The 18,269-nt window shown below is 41.8% G+C and overlaps 1 protein-coding gene across 2 annotated transcripts in view; it reads left to right on the top strand.

Moving 5' to 3' along the window:
* Positions 1-18,269, top strand: part of LOC111866167 (protein tipE) — a 122,455-nt gene that overhangs the window by 102,759 nt on the left and 1,427 nt on the right. The gene's annotated exons all lie outside the window — the stretch shown is intronic.

The raw sequence follows: 18,269 nt of genomic DNA, 5'->3' as shown, positions 1-18,269 counted from the left end.
CTTACAGATGGCAGTGATGTCAGCCTTACGCGCAGGCCACCTGTCCTTTATTCCTAGAAAAATTCCTGGTACTCATTTCTGTTAGAGGCTGAGTCGACCCCAGGGCCATAGTGCGGCTGGTAGAATTAGGTAAAATAAAAAATCCAGTGACCTCATTAAGAGTCGAACATGCGACCTTCCAGTTTGTGGCATAGTGCATCAACCAACTACCCTACCGCGTGTCCCTAAAGATTATTTAATACACGAAATATTTCAAGAGTTTCGAGAAGGCTAGAAAATGGACGGACAGAAGGAGCAGAGAGAGAGAGATGGATACGTCTTAGCGGAGCTCCTGGTGGTTGGAAAAAAGACGGACGAATAGACGTTAGTGCATGAGAAGAGAGAGAAGACAAAATATGTTCTATGCCAGCAACACTTTCTTCAGTTTACTCGTACAAATCTGGAACACCAAAGAAATAAATTATTCCAGAACGTAACAAAGCACTACAGCTGTACTGCAGTGCTCTGTCTATTCGGTAGGTGCAGGCTGTTAGAAAGCTTTGCTCAACTGTCTCACTTCAAAGAGTACTAAATTATTCTTGGCTCGTTTCGTGGATTCCTTCGTGTACAGACACATAGGTCTACAGTCTACCGTTAAGACCATATTTAACTGAATATCAATATGGCAATCCGCTTACGCGATGAAACATAAGCCGACTGTTCCCGTTAGCTGCAGTTGCATGAAAATAATCTGATATAAGAGCAAAATTTATGTTAAGTCCGCATGCAGTATACCAACCTAGCAGGTAAAGTTGTCCCTGTGTTTAACTAATTAAGCATTACGCCATGAAGACGTATGGGGGAGTGGATGTACTCGTATAGGTCCACATTTTCTTGACCTCGGCACTAGTTGGAGGTGAGTGGTCAGCTTCACGTCCCAGCCGCTTTACTCCCAAGGAAAGAGTTCCCGGTACCCATTGAATAGGAAGCTGGGTGCACCCCGGGGTCGGTCTGGACAACTTGGAGAAGAGAAAATTCCTGAATTTACCGGCTCCAGCAACCTAGCAAAAACAAATTAAACATATATATACATAATATGTCGTCTCTTTAATTAACGAATCTGATAAAGGCGCGAGATTTAAAATCGAAGATAAGTTGCTGCAGTTACTATAGGTACTACATAGTTTGAGATACTTTCTTACTCAGGGAGCTGAGCCCTTCTGGAGGAGCCGCCAATTCTGCAGCTACTCAAGGTTTCCCAGCATTTTATGGAACCCGAAGGTTCATTGCCGTGTTCACAAGAGTCCTCCACCGGTCCATATCCTGAGCCAGATCTATCCAATCCATCCCATCCCATTCTATCTCTCTAAGACCCATTCTAATATTGTCCACCCACCTACGACTTGGCCTTCCCAGTGGTCTCCTTCCTTCTGGCTTTCCAACCAATATCCTATATGCATTCCTCGTCTCCCCCATTCATGCTACATGCCCTGCCCACCTCATCCTCCTTAACTTGATCATTCTAATTATACTTGGAGAAGGGTACAAGTTATGAAGCTGCTTCCGATAGTTTATAAAAATAGTCGGGTTTTTTGTCATACGCTGTCCAGCCATGCTTCTTGCAGGTCTATGTTGACTTCAGATCGCGGTGAATACAGATTATTCAGAAATGGGATTCTGTCAACACTGTTTCATTCCTCCAGGGAAATAGGAGGTGGGGGAGTCAGAGGAATCAGCCATGTGTAAAATAACGTTTTATATGTGTATTACTGAAGGACCGGTTTGACATGAGAAAGCTTTGTGTTCGCTTTTATGTTTGAGTAGGTAGTACACTGGCAGAGAAAGTTTGCTCTGCAACAACGGGTCAGGTCAGAATTTTTTACAAGGGTTGGATTTCTCTCCTCGCCACCGCCCAGCCTCTTCCAACAGGAAGCCTGGGTAGCACTGGAACAAGACTTCATCGGTTTTCTTCATCTAATCATCATTCCACTCTTGCTCCTTACTCATTCATCACTTCTCTTACATGTGGTCCATAGCTCCTTGCCACGTCCACGGCCCCTAAGTCTCAGGCTTTAGCTGTGATCAGGCACTCGACTCCTTAAACAGGAAGTAAGTATGAGTTAATTACTTCAGTCTTCAGAGTGGCCGTGTCGGAAGGGATTTGTACACAAGATTTTGTCGGGTTTATATATCTTTCGTTTATTTGAGTTAATTTTATTTTCCTTTTTGTTTTCTTTCAAGACATAATAAAAATATACGACGATAGAAATAATTAGAAATTTTTGTATCGGTAATGAAGCTAGTAATAATTTTTCTGTTTTATATTAGCTTCCATTCATACCTGAGAAGCCTGTGTATTTCAATGTGTAAAAATTGCACATGAAGTTTTTTCGTGTGGAAGGAGTAGATGTTTACAGATATGATAAGTGAATCATTATTGTGGCTCAACACACCTTTTTTGGGTCTTGATCGCTTTTTCAGTTTCCTTATCTTATACGCAGTCGGTAGGACTCCTTGGACAGAGGATCAGCCTGTCGCAAGGCCTCTACATACCCACAGAACAACACAAGCACAATAAAGACAAGCAGTACAGACATCCATGCATTAAGCGGGATTCGAACCCACGATCTCAGCGTTCGAGCGAGCGAAGACAGTTCATGCCTTAGACTGGGGCCAAACGAGCCCACAAAATGCGTCCGTTGTGACGAAAGTCGTGACGTCCGTTGTAGAAATAAACAAGAGAGGCGAATGCTACACTTTCTTCTGGCTCCATTGCAGACAAAAAACTACGCACCGCATTCTGCAACTGTGTGGTGTCCACAGCAACGTCCGTCATAAAGTACGTTCGTTGCAACGGACATACTTCGTGCGGACGTGTGGCCCCAGCCTTAGACCGCGCGGCCACTGTAACTGATAAGTGAATGCACTCCAATTATTCGGGTGGGTAATGTCGAGATATAGCGAATTCTTGCTCTTGAGTCGTGCGCATCTGACAGACCTGATTACAACAAGGTTATGTGCAAAATTAATGGAGGCTGCTAGCTCATTTAACCACATCGGAGGAACTGTTGGTTGCCGATCCTGGTAGCACAGACGAGGTCAGAAAGAATTAACGTCTTGGCCGAAGAGCAACGCGCGTACAAGAAGAAATACGCTAAACGTAATTAATAATTCCCTTGCTAACTAACTAATTAACCAACTTCCTGATAACAAAAGTGGAAGGTTCAGCTCCGCTTATAGATTAGTCCGCCACTGTACACAAACCTGAACCAGTTCAATCCAGATCATGACTGTAAGAACTGTTTCTCTAAGAGCCCTTTTAATATTATATTTCTGCATTAGTCTTAAGCGTGTGGTCAAGATTTATCTAGAAACCTCTCTGATCATTTCTTGTTTCCGTTGTACAAGATAAGCTGGCTGCATAACCTCCTCTATTTCACCATTGTAACCGTACTCGAGGAATGTCTGAATTCCAAGTTAAACATGTCAAACTTAAAGTCGCCCCAGTGCTTAATGAATTAAGCACTATGCCATGAAGGTATGTGGGGGAGTAGAGGTATAGTTCCATGATTTTTTACTTCGGCACTATATGGATGTGAGTGGTCAACTTCACGCCCCGGCCGATTTGTCCCCGTTGAAAGCGCTCCCGGAACCCGTTGGATAGGACCCTGGATAAGTCCCGGAACCTGTCTGAACGCTGTGGAGAAAAGGAAAAACTTACCCCTGCGGAAATTGAACCACGGCCGTCCAGTCCTTAGCCCGGTTGCTATACCGACTAGCCTACCCCGGCTCCGAGTTAAACATGTGTAAACGTTAGAAGTCCTGTTTTATCTTATATAATGCCGTGTAGTGTGTTGAAATTTAATGGACATTTCGGAGCTCTGCTAGCTGCCTTCTTCACGCTGGTTTCTTTCTTGATTATCTTCTCGACCCTGTAGATGGAGATGACGTGTTCTTCCGAAACATCGGTTTAATTTCAAGGAACTAAACAACATTATATCCCAGAGAACAGAAATCTTTATAATTTCCGCTGTGTGAAGTACAAATCCTACATGTGTAAACTTTTCCCCACTTAGAATATACATGGAAGTTCGCAAGTGAATGCACTCTACTTTGTAGATCACGTCACCTTGATTCTTGCAATATATTCATTTGCCATTAAAATTTAAAACAATAAACGACATACCTATATTGCGTCTGTATCAGTATACACTATGCTTTCCTTTGTAAATGGAGGCACGTGTATTATGGTTTCGAAGGAAGTAAAGCAGAGACGAGGAAGCCCGGAAATGTAGAACGTACGCAGGTGCCCAACACAGAATCGCCAACATTGGTTTTAAATTTATGTAAATTTTATTGTTGAATGTATGTGGAAAGTGAAAAACTTTATTCAACCGCAAATTCAAATAAAAAATTATGAATCGATATTACAATCGACTTTTTTTCTGGATGATCCAGTGAGTTACGAATTAGGATACTTGCCCTGTGCTTCCAGACTTTGCTGTATGTGTTCAGAAACACAACAGAGTCTTCTGGTTTAAACGTGCAGTCCACCTGGAGCAGCGTAATAAGGAGAAGAGAAACTAACCTATTGCTGAATGTACCCTTCCGTAAACGGCTTCGTGTAAAGCATCTCCAACGATAAAATATACATCCTATGTATACCACAGGCTTATTTTTTGTCTGGTAACTCAATTTGCGTGGAATGTTTTATAACAGTTTTGATTATGTTCTTTGAGGAATGTAATTCAATCAAAAAAACACTCTTCCTTTCTTAAAAGAATCTTCCTTCACTCTGAACATATTTATACAATGAAACACATCATAAACAAAAATTATATTTTTGTCATGTCTTTGACGTAAACGTTTAGCTGTTATTTAAGAAAGTTATTCTCATTCAGTTTCCAAAGTTTCAACCTTCTAGCTTGTTCTGGTTTAGAATGAATTGTAGTCCATTCGGAAAGTTTACGGAGTGCGTGTAAACAAAGGGGAGGCAGGCAGCGAGATGAGTTAAAATTATATTCCAGAACGCGTCAGTTACTCGGTAATGTCCACTGTGCCGTCACATGATACTGCTGCAATGAAGAGGGACATCGTTTGCACTTCGAGAAGAGTTATCTTCTGCCTACTGGTGACTCTGAAGCTAACGCTTTATTGCCTGTCGCCAGGGGTTTGTTTACTTGCGGTCAGTAGACACTCCGAGTAGAGTACAGACGTTTGGTGCCTGGAATCTTACCTCTGCGAGGCCTCTACCCACGCAGCGCAACACAAGAAGTATACATGCTAATATAGAGCTAGCTATCGAAAGGGATTTGAACTCGTAATCCTAGTGTTTGTGAGTTTGTTTACATTCGTCAAAGTCTGTTGTATTATGTTAATTTATTATTTGGTTTCAATACTTATATTCATGCTTTCAATCTTTCTTTCATTATTTTTTTTGTCAGAATATCTTTTTCTTCTCCTGATTTTATAATTCTTTCTCATACTTCCTCGCCAATTTATTCTGTATAATCTTTCTCACATTTTAATTCCATGGGTGTTTTTACCTGTTTCCCAACTCAGTTCGCCCCTGTGCTTAAGTACTTCGTATTAGCCGGGATAGCGTAGTCAGTATACCGACTGGCTACGGGCTGGGTGTAAGAGGGATCGGAGTTCGAATCTTGGTAGGATCAAGAATCTTCTCCACGTCGTCCAGACCGGCTCTGTGGTCCACCCAACCTCCTATCCAATGGGTACCGGGGGCTCTTTTCCAGTGGGTAAAAACGGCCGGGACGTGAAGCTGACCACTCACCTCCAGCTAGGGCCGAGGTCCACTCCCTCATACGCCTTCATGGCGTAGTGCTTAATTAGTTAAGCAAAGGAACATCTTTATATTTACCTTTACCATTTCAGTTCGTTTTGTAATGTTTTTAATGCTAGTGGGGTGGGACTAAGCCCCTTGTACTGCGGCCACTTCTGGCCTATTGTACCAACTCCAGATGATAGGTGAGGGTGATTGTGGAGCAATTGGTGGAATGAAGATTGGCAGGGGAAACCGAAGTACTCGAGAGAATCTGCCCCAGCGCCACTTTGTCCACCACAAATCCCACTTGACCAGACCTGGGATCGAACCCGGGCCGCCGAGGTTGGAAGCCAGCGACTAACCGCTTGAGCTAGGGCGCGGCCCAGTTCGTTTTGTAACTATTTACTGAAAATGTTTAACCTTGTTTCCAGTCTTTTTCTCGTATGAATGGCCATATGAAGAGAAACAGTATTAAGCATAGAATTTTGTTCGCTTCAGCAGAATTTTATTTCAGAACTGTCATAGTCACTAGGCACTGATAACCTTTTATAAGTAAGCAGTGAAATGTAATCTCGAGTTTCATATGTTATCCACAGTGGAATTGCAGAAAAATATTCCCTGCATTACTTTCCAGCATAAATGCCAGGATGTTCTGGGGCAATGGTTTTTCAACTTTTCTTCACTGATGATGTTTTTAGGCTCGTTTATTCTTTATAGATTCCCTTTCTACGTCCACATTTGTTGTGTCTTTTCGTTTTCGTTACGTCTGAGAAATTCACATGTCACTCAAAAACACATTAATAATTTCCGAAAGTAAACACCGAACAAATTCGACCTTCATGGTTTGGTGTTTAACATTAATTATTTATGTCTGCAGTTCTATTTTCAGTAAAGCTACTGATTATGTTCCAGCAGAATTCTAGGATTAGTACATTCAGATGCGCTCCATCTTCATCGTTTCACATCCATTTGGGAGAATACTGGGATAGTACCTTCAACTACTCTGCGTCCATATTCTCTGGAATCCTCTGGACGAGTGTTAATGTGGTGCCTTGCAACATTCCACTTCCTGATAGTTTAAACTACCGAATGTGTAAGAGAGCAACAAACTGAAGTGTGGCAAAGGTTCAACAGAGGGCTCTAGATACCTGGACGGACGAACAGGTGGGAAAATACAGGCCTTGTACGCTACTACTTTTCCGACTACATCCTAAATAATTCACAAGTTATCTTACCAGTCGGAATTTTGTAACGTGTGCAGTTGATAAAAATCATTAAACAAAGCCAGCAATAAGTAAATTATGACGTAGTTCATTATCTCTAGTCTAGTTTAATTGTAAGATACTTTTTATCAGATATCCTTACGGGAACTTTTGCGATTTTCCTCAGTACCTTCAGTTGATTACCTTGGAATATAAACTTCTAGACCTTCAAAATGTTTAGTTATTCATTATACATTAATATAGGCCGCGCCATAGCTCAAGCGGTTAGTCGCTGCGTTCCCATCGCGGAGGCCCGGGTTTGATCCCGGCTCTGGTCAAGTGGGATTTATGGTGGACAAAGTGGCTCTGGGGCAGGTTTTCTCCGAGTACTTCGGTTTCCCCTGCCAATCTTCGTTCCACCAATTGCTCCACAATCATCCTCACCTATCATCTGGGGCTGGTACAATAGGCCAGAAGTGGCCGCAGTACATGGGACTTAGTCCCACCCCACTAGCAAAAAATAAATGCATTAATATATATCCAAACGATTCCACGTTGTATATTCACTGCTGGTGAAACAGCGTGATTACATTCCTGAGACTCCGTAAGGAATCGTATGTGAACGTTTCATGATTTATCTTTAAATTAGTTTTATGTATTTTCAAAGATTATAGACGAAAGAATGACAGGTGTGTTACTCATACCAGTGAATAAATTGAATTTCCAGTGATTATGGATTCAGGTGCAGAATGTATTGTCTGCCCCTCTTTTGTTTTATTATGTCCTCGTTGTTTCCATGGCTGCCACAATTCCTTGGTGGAGAAGTGGCAACCGTTTCCTCCACATCCACATTAATCATTTCATACGTCCCCGACGTTAATTTCACTCCTTCCATCTCTTTCCTTCTCAGATATCCCTCTTTCTTTCTTTTATAACTCTGGAGACCCATAATGCTCGTAGTTCTCAATCTCTTTGCTGACAATTTATTTCTACTAATTCCCTTTCGTGACCCTACTTCAATTTTAATTCGTATCTTTTATCTCTTTAATACTTTTCGTTAGTCTTCTTTATATCTCTTTTTGAGCAAGCTGCCTGGTAAATTTCCTTTAGAATACATATCACTTGATGAGCCTGCATTTCCATTAAAATTGAAGGATGCTATGAATTTAATGTGCGGTATTATGAAAAAATATTATTAGGATAAAATTAAACTAATGCTATGCAGTCATGAAGCTAGTTTGTTATTCTGAAAGTCCCTAGTTTTCCAAAACCTCAGCATCACTACAGACATGTATAATAAAGGTAAAGCTGTCCCTGTAATAGACCGTGGAGGCCATAGGTTTGTGAGACGTCGAGGCTCCCACATATTCTAGGAAATCGGCTCGAAAGTGGCGATGAAGTTGGCCTTACACGCAGGCAGCCCTTTACCCCCATGAAGAATCGTGGTACTCATTTTTGTTAGAGGCTGAGTTTACCCCAGAGCCACAGAGCGGCAGGAAAAATTAGGTCATTTGAAAAATCCAGTGACCTCATCTGGAATCTAATCCGTGACCTTACGACTTGTAGCATAGTGCCTCAATCAAATACACTACCGCGTGTTCCTACATATGTAGTAAAAATGTATTTAAAAAATAACTAATGTCTTCTGGCTAATTCGGTTACTCTAGGATTCTGTATGATTGTTCGCTAATTGGGTTAGAAACAAAGTTCTAGGGAATTAATTTGAATCTGAGGAAAGAGAGTAGGTGCTTCATAGTCCATGGTTTTACTTAGAAATATTAGAGTAGTTGCTTCGAGAAAGTGAAATCGGGCTGGATTGGAGGTACGTGTATAAAATCACATATAAAATTACTGGATGTAAAACTCCACGTAAGAAGGTACTTGGAAAGCGGAGATTCCAAGAAATCTTTTCTGATAGGTACAGATTATGATATACTGCAATGTACTTTACTCTTCAGAACTAAAAAATTAGGAAACGAATCTTTCACACATTTGGTCCCGCTTGTACCATATTCTTTAAATATAAAGGAGGTTCAAATCCCTCCCAAAGGCGACTACCGGAGATTATTTGGTTCAGTCACACAAAGTCACCGTAAGCGTTGAGACTTTTATCCAAAACTAAAATTCCATAATCTACAAGCAAAAGGATTCACTCTCTGCCGAACTGCAGTGTCCAACTCTAAGCTACGCCTAACGAGTGGCTCTTTCAGAATCACGAAGACAGGTAAATCGGAAACAGAACAGCCTGAATACTACAAAGGGTGTAGGATTTGAGGTTCTGACACCGGTGGTTATGAAGAGTTCTCTGTTCTAGTGTATAGCGCCGTGTAATCCGTTGAAAGTCAACCGACATTTCTTACGAACACATCACTTCCGTCTTCAGGGTCGAAGAATAAGCCGAGCAAGAAAAGAGTTTGCTCTCTTTCTTTCACGCTGGTTTCTTCCTCGACCCTGAAGATGGAAGCGATATGTTCCTCCGAAACGTAGAGTGACTTCCAACGGACTATACGGCATTATATCCCAGAGGATAGACCTCTTCAGTACAAATAGAATTTGAGATTGAACTCCAATGTTCAATTCTCACCGTAAAGCCAATTTTGTATCTACCTAACCACATTTCCTTCTCGACTGAAGCTCCAGAGAACGAGGTTTACTTAACGATTGGACCTATTTAGCCACACTTCTGTATTCCCTTTGTACGTTGTCCAAATATATTAGAATAATAGAAAATCTCTTCACTTCTATATCATTTATTGCAAATTATTTAATAGCTCTCGTATTTGCTCTTAAGCTGAGCAGTAATCCAAAATTGGCTGAGTGGCTGAGTCACTCATCTGAACATGCAAGGTTATTGATTTTACCAATTTCTTCCAGACTCTGCTTGCTTCAACTATTCGTAGTTCTGGGAATTATTATTTATGACTTTTATATTGATTTTGAAAGCATTTTATTGAAAATCTAGAACAAATTGGAACATCTGGAAAGCTTTATAAAACATCATTCAACTGTTACTCTCAATCAGTTTATTATATAGGCTAAATCGTACGTTACCTTGGCGAATTTTACGAGTTAGTCTCTTTTTGAGTACATTTCGTATATGAGGCTTTTAACATTTGTCACCTCTCTCCACTCCCCTCATTGTCATTACTATGTACTGATACTGCCGACTTCTTCTCTGTTAAACTGTCACGAACTTGTCGCCAGGGTAAAAGAGTTTTCTGCCGCAAGTGTTTTACATGTTTCTGCTTAAAACATGTCCGCTTTTAATAATTGTATGTTACTGTGGACCATGGAGTTCATTATTTTTGTCACAAAAGACCCAGAGAGTCAAATTCTCTTCTCATCGTTGCAACCTAATTTCCTGTTTCATTTTTATCTGTTTTCCCCTCTGTGCCTCAGTCCTATAAGTGATCTCATTACTCGAGGCTTTCTATTAAGTACTGTATTGTTTCGTGTGTCTCTATACGTACATCCAAATTCACCGATGAAACTGATCGTGTTGACATAGTGGTAACGCTCTAGATTCATATTTTGGAGGTATTCGGTTTGTATCTCGGACACTGACTGCAGTTCTTCCTGTTTTTATCGTATCTTCCAAGTAAATGCTGAGCTATTATGTGGCCGCACCATAGCTCCAGCGATTAGTCGCTGGCTTCCCACAGCGGCGGCCCGGGTTCGATCCCGCGTCTGGTCAAGTGGGATTTGTGGTGGACAAAGTGGCGCTGGGGCAGGTTTTCTCCGAGTACTTCGGTTTCCCCTGCCAATCTTCATTCCACCAAATTCTCCATCATCATAATCACCCAAGGCAGATACAATAGGCCAATCAGTGGCTGCCGTGCCGAGTGGACCCAGTTGTACTCACCCCCTCCCACCAATCCATTCTCGATTATGTCATGATCTTTTCCTTCCAAGTCCTTCCAAAATTCCCGTCCATTAGTTATCGTGCCGTTGGACCGTACAGGCCTGTAGTGTAGACACTGGCAGAGTCGTAATGTACCCCACCTCATTTCGATATTGTCTGTTTAGCCATCCTAACAAACGAAATAGAGCCGCGATAGCTCAGTCGGCATATCTGTAAGGCCGGAGTTCGATTCCCGGAAGGGTAGTAGATTTTTCGCTACTCTTCAGCGTCCAGACTCCTTCTGGCTCCCACCCTACATCCTATCCAGTGGGTACTGTGGGCGTTTCCCCCGGGTGTAACGCGGCCTGAGCTATAAGCTAAATCGCTCACCTCCATCAAGTGCCGAGCTCAAGAATAATGGAGCTGTACCTCTATTCTCTCATATGTGTTCATGGCATGGTACTTAACTTAATAAGCAAAGGGGACAACTTTTTTCTTTAACAAACTAGGTGACTGTTGTCAATTATGAAGCTCCTGGTTGTATAATTTTCTCCGTAACCCTAATCAGATATCGAGGTTGAGAGTTTAGTGAACATACGCCTTTTTATTCCGGATGTCTTGAGTTCGATTCTTGTCCTCGATTCTGGATCCCTGGCATGAGTTTTTGTAATTTGACTCAAAATATGGTTCATGAAGGGCTTCTGAGGACACGGAGAAAAACCTTCAGCTCCAGCAAAGACAAGAAACTTCCACACCAGCTGTTTAACATTCCAGTGATCAGTGAAATTCTCCGTACCGTGGAAGATGTGGTTAGTTTCAGCTTATTCATATTACATTGAAATCATCTCGGGCGATTAGCGGTATCAGTAAGGAATGAAACTCCGACGTTTCGGAAGTTCTCCGATTCCATCATTAGTGAATCCTGTGGTCATTTACACAGACTGTGAACCCGTCCGTACAAGCAGAGACAGACGCCGAAACATGGTGTGCCCATTTTATTAGATATTAAGTATGATTTCTGTAAGACTGGATACTTAGGTTAAAACGCCAGACGACTGGCCGGAAGGCGAGGAGACAGCCGCGGCTGACTCTTCGCCTTCCTTGTCAGTCGAAAAGACTGTTTACGTATCAGTGGAAAGACCCGGTCAGGTTCGGCTTCCCGCGACAGGAAATGTTCAGCAGGTTTCGCGACTTGAAACAAAGAGAATTTTGGGAATGGGAAAAAAGAAGCCGTTTCGGGCATTCTGTTTCTAGCAGTTGCGAGGAACGGACGGACTAGAGCAAAGTGTGCCTGTGGGAAAAATTCGGAATGGCGCCATTGTTGTTCATTTTCAGCACGAGTGAGTACTTTCCCGTGGTCGGGTCACTGATTGCTTGTTAGAAATTCTGGTTCACCGGTGGTTGAGAAAGAAAGAAAAGGTGTTGGTTTGTGCCATTTAGGTTTAGCATATTATGGATAGTTAATTGGTAGGAAGTGTAAAACAGGGGTGTAGTCGAAGGTTGTGTATGAACGGATAGGTTGTTTGTTGTAATGGTGTTTTATTTAAATATATACTACTTTATTGTTGTTGGTTTGAGTACTCGAGTTTTTGTGGATCCCCTTATGTAAGCAAGTTTTCCACCGCAGATGTTAAGAGATATCCACGGACGTCCGATAAGAGGTGAATACAGGCACTGACCCCTATAAGGACACAACAATGGGAATTGTAGTTGGTAAAGGCACTGCAGGTAGATAACCAGTTGCTTTATTGAATTTATTTGCCATGAGCACTTAGATTTTGTTTAGACTAATCTTTAGCTTCAAGTCTCCCACCTCTTCACTTTCCAGGAATAAAGCTGTTTTCTTTCACTCAATCTCAGATTTCGTTTAATGTTCTCCTAGCACTTGACCTATAACAAACTTTGTTTCCTTCTTCCCCTCACCTGAGTCATGAGACCCACCGGATGAGACAAAGGATGTGACCTGACATTTGAGTGGACTGAATGCCAGACCGGTCGAGCCTCCAGGACAAATTGTCCTTTTCCTTCGAACCGTAATAAAATTGTCTGTGTCCGGTGTGATACTCATAAAATCACAGAGATCGACGGAACTTCAGTAGACAGGTAGCCTCAGCTGCATCAAACCGATTCTCAAGTGCTGAACTGAACTGATTGAGTCTTTGTTTATTTAACGCATGGGTTACATAGCACGGAATGAGGAAGCGCTTGAATTGGAATCTCTGTGGAAGCATTTGTGGGTTACTCTAAGCCGGAGATTTAAGAGGTGCTGCTAAAGATATAATGAAATAGACATAGGAAAGTTTTAAATATAGTAAGCGAAAATAATTCAATAGATATAAATACGTCAGTTATGACATCCTGAATCAGGGCCAGAAAATTGAATTTGGTATTTCCCTAATGCGGAATTCATTTCAAAATAGATTAAAATTAAATTACTACAAATAGAATGCCTTGTTTTGCATGTTGTATGAAAATATATATTATGACATGAATGATTTGTCCGTTGCATAGCAACGGCTGGGGTATACACGTTTCTGCTGCAGCGGATTCGCACTCAACAGTGGCAGAATTGCTGGAAGCGGTGTTTTCGATGAAGCCAACACAATCGCAGACTGCTTAGAAAACCAGTTCAGAGCCCATGCCTTGTGTGAAAGTGAACATAGGCGGCATGTAGGGGCTCAAGTAGAAGCCCTGCTGGCTACCGCCGATGAAGATATCCCTGTTACGTTCCGACCCTATGACATCTCAAAAGAAATACAATCCTTGAAGTTAGGAAAGGCCTGTGGGTTTGATGGCATTCAAAATGAATGTCTCCGGCATCTTCCAAGAAGATCTCTTGAGCATTAACACATTCATTCAATCACTGGCTTCGGCTTGGTCACTTCGCTGCACCTTGGAAGGAGGCAAAAATTATAAATCTGCCAAAACCAGGAAAAGTCCCAAAATCCCCCCCCCTAAAAAAAATAAGTCCGATCAGCCTCTTGTCTACTACGTGCAAATTCTATTAGAAGCTGATTTTAAGAACAATCCAAAAACACGCTTACGATAGGAACTTGTTAAATGTAAGTCAGTTTGGCTTTCGAATAGGTCACAGTGCGACACTTCAAAGTAGGAGGCTGGTGGATCACGTCATCCTACATTTCAACAATAATATGTCGACGGCTGCTGCGTTCTTGGATATCGAGGAAGCCTTGGACACAACATGGCACTCTGGCCTGCTATATAAATCGTCAGAATTCGAATTTATCGAACAAGTCTCATTAAGCTAACTGCTTCTTTCCTCACTGGCAGAAAATTTAAAGTCTTGGTAGATGGCGAATTTTCTGTTCCGAGAAAAATAGCGGTAGGCGTGCCTCAAGGTTCCGTCCTTGCCCCAGTGTTGTACGGTCAGTATATAAATGATGCCTCTGAAGCACCTGGCATTCAACTCGCTCTCTTCGCGGGCGATACCCGTATTTACATGAGAGAGAAACACGAACGGCGTTTTCTCTGCTCTTCCCTCGTCGAAGAGGGATAGCATTATAATTACTTGCAATTACGAATTCTGTGCGTAACTAATTAAGCACTACACCTTGAAGACATATGGGGGAGTGGATGTATAGATCCACATTTTCTTGACCTCGGCACTAGTTGGAGGTGAGTGGTCAGTGGAGGCTGGGTGGCCCCAGAAATCGTCTGAAGGACGTGGAGAATAGTAAATTCTTGACCCCACCGTCCAGCCCGTAGCCAATCGCTATACCGACTGCGCTATCCCAGTTCCCACACGTGAGAGTACGCTCCTTTTACTACAGATATTAATATAGTATCTTCCGAATGACTCACTTCTAATGATTAAATTTAATGCAATAAATTATTAAATGACATTTTCATAGCATTCTTAGCGTTTTACAGTATTCTTATTTACTATACCTTATATAGAAACTCCGGTGCGTCTAATAGCTTTATGAGCAGCATAATAACTCTGGGACTTCTAGGCCCTCCGCTGACATAGTGCATTTTAATCCCTCTTGTTCAGAAGCTCGGACTCAAAGCATAATTCTCAGTGCCTCTCTCAGACTTGCACCCATGTGCTGGGCGAATGAAAGTCAGGGCCAATGTTATAGCCAGGCGGTCGGCCGGCCGGCAAATAGCAAGGTACGAGCGTACTATTGATTTTGACGTATACCTTAAGCAACGGGCTCATGAATGTCGCCTAAAATTAGATCATATTTAAAATCAATCGTATAGGCATTTCTCATGCGTCAACCGACTCAGTGAATCGGAGCGAGAAGAAGGAGCGTTCTTCTCGTCAAAGAAACATTAATCCTGACTCTCTCATATTGGGTCCATTCCTCTTTTTCAGGTTTAACAACAGAGCAAGTTGATCAAATATTCTTATGACTTGTATTACGGAGGCTCCCGGATGGACTGTCCTAAGACGATGTCTTCCCCGGCATTTCTAACTTCGTATTTCTAGTAATTATCTATCTATCTATTTCTTCCTGTTGTTCCCACTTTGGTGCACAAGGAATCGGTGAAACTTTTTTTTTTCACTTCGGTTTCTTAATCTTAGACAGTTGATAGAACTCCCTGGACGAGTGATCAGCCAGTCGCAAGACCGCTGCCTACACACAAACATAGAATGAACGTAAGCAAACATACATTCCTTGAGTGGAATTCGAACCTATGATCCCAGTGTTCGAGCGAGCGAAGAGAGTTCATGCCTTAGACCGCGCGGCCACTATAATCGGCTTTAACACTGTATAAATCCTTATTTTATTCTTTATTCTCATTCATTTCCATTTTATCACACGTGGAAATACTCGTATTACATGATCTAATAAATGACGGAATAAATTCTAGGCCCTGTATAGTTTACTTATCTGGGGAGGCGAGGAGATGGCTGTGATCTGCCTACGTGAGATGATTTCGGCAACCGTATACTGGGAGACTTCCTCCCAGGTATACCACATGAAGTCAAACCCTGGGCATTGCGCCAGATCGATTCAGTTTGAAAGAAATCATTGAGGAATTAGGTCGGGCTACTAGGGGCTTCAGTTATTCTAATTTTCCTGTTTTCTTTTATTTCTCAAAATGACAAAGTATCCAAGACTCTTTTTGTAATTTTATTTTAGCGAGGGCTTCTAAAGAGCTTCTTCTTCTTCTATACCAGCTTTACGATTGGATGAATTCTGACGGCAAGAAACTTTATTCGCTGCGAGAAAGGAAACATATTTGTCAGAGAAGTTTTCCTCCTGTTTGGAAGCAACTCCAATAATCATTGAACTGTAAAAGGCCGTGTGCAAGGATACAACTGAGCGTAGTTGCTTTGGACTAAGAGACACTGTGTTTTTTTTATCTTGAACTCCACATCTTCCGAAATTTTAACACAGAATAAATGTTAGACTGTTTTTATAGGTGGAAACCTTTAAACCGAATGCCTTATGTTTACATTTCCAGCAGCTCCTTGTAAGGCCTGATATGCATTTAATCCTCAGAAAATCTTATTTTAATTATTTCAATGATAAAGGGACTTCTAAGTTCACGGTTTTACTGAGAAACTAAAATGTAACGAAATTATAAAAATGTCGCTTAACCTGCTGTTTAATAACAGGTTTAATAGCTTAGAATCAAGGTTCACACAGCGGTGACAATGAAGAATTCTGTCTCTCATGGTATAACGACTTATAGACCAACGAAAATCAATAGACAGTTCGGAGGAGCATATTGCCTCCATCTTCAGTATCGAAGACTAAACCAAGCAAGAAACCAACATAACACACACAACTAGCCTGTGAAGATTATCAGTACCAACATTCCTGCCGACAGACTGGCTGGACAGCTCGACGGGAACATAGCGAAGCATGCTGTAGTGGGGAGCGTGAATGTCCGAAACTGAAGTTGGTGGCGGGGGGGGGTTAATCTTTGGGACTACTGTCCGTGTTCTCAGTATATTGTAAGTAAATGCCAATTCGTGCTACACCTTCATGTTCATGCATATTTACCAAAGTTGCTTATTTTTTATACATTTTAGGGGCAACCAAAGAGATCTACCAATCTTTTCAAAGATCAACATTTCGGAGGTTTCCCAATCCCGAGGATACAACCACAGAAGTGCGGGAGTGGGGAACTATTATTGAATGCTTTGTGGCCAGCTTTAAATATTTAGTTCGAAACTCACAGAAAACATAAATGTGTGTGGCTCTCACTCCCAGTACTTCAGTAAGCAATGGAACAATGACAGTCACTGCTTGTAAAAAGAAACAACAGACCACACAAGGTTTTAGGTTCTGAAGGAGCGCCGTGTACCTCAACAGCGGTACAGTACTGTTTTCTGTTGGTGGCGTGTTGTACTGCCCACAACTCGGATGTCCTCACTGAATCCACCATCGAGGCGAAGTGGTTAGGCACAATATACTCGTACAAGGGCAGTGTGATAGATGTTGGATTTGAGGTACTCACAGCAGTGACTATGAAGAGTACGGTCTTTTGGATTGTAGCTCGGGGAGAGCCCGACTCGTCGAAGGTACATCTCGCCTCCATCACCAGCGTCGAAGAGTCGACCAAGCAAGAAACCAGCATGAAGCGGGCTACACGTTCCTCCGAAACCACACTAATTGGTGTTATATCTCAGGAGATGTAACTTTCCAGCTTCAGTATCGTACATTTTGATTAAATGTTTTCACATCTGATAGCCTATTTATTTGTTTATTAGGATATAGACAGTAGCTGATGTAATCTGGAAGAACATTTCACCCCAAATGGACAATTCCTGTTGTGGAAAACAAACTAATAATAAGTCAGTACTATTACACGCTGTAAAAGTGATGCTCCGTGTATAGTTCATTAAATATGAACAAAAGAGTAAATAGCCAGTGTCCGACGTATGGGTCAGACACAAGCGAACGTCTCTTTCAAAATTTATTATTCCAAAAGTTTCAGTTCTGTAGTAAGACGAGTCACGCTATTTACCGGACTCTGGGGGTATAGAGGCTTGCTATACGACAGATAAACATGAAAGGGAATATGCGAGTTATTATTTATTATTCACATGCAATACACATTGGATAATCCAAACATGAATTTGAAACGGTCTTACCGAAAGTACATTATCTATTAGAACCCCAAATTTGATAATTTTAACACACGAGACCACTCACTATTTTGCTTGGAACCAGTTTCGCTCAATCCGTTGCATCGCAACATATCCGTCTTATTTGATTCCAAGAATACGTAGGTCCTTCTTTTTATATAATGTATATATATATAACTCCGTGGCTTGTAGTCCGCAAGCGAACTATACCGGCCGAGAGACCGTCACTTCTCGGTGAAGTTAGTCCCAACTTTAGCGGATAGAGAGTGTCGCGTCGTCAGTGCAACGAATCCTCACGGCCTTTAATCTCGGTTTTCTAGACCGTAATTAATTTTAATTTCGCTTAGAAGGGGTAGAGTCCAACTGGGTCCACTCGGCACGGCGGCCACTGAT

This window comes from Cryptotermes secundus, unplaced genomic scaffold (genome assembly GCF_002891405.2).
Source record: "Cryptotermes secundus unplaced genomic scaffold, Csec_1.0 scaffold1054, whole genome shotgun sequence".
In the NCBI taxonomy this organism is placed as follows: domain Eukaryota; kingdom Metazoa; phylum Arthropoda; class Insecta; order Blattodea; family Kalotermitidae; genus Cryptotermes; species Cryptotermes secundus.
This window is presented reverse-complemented; position numbering and strand designations above follow the sequence as displayed.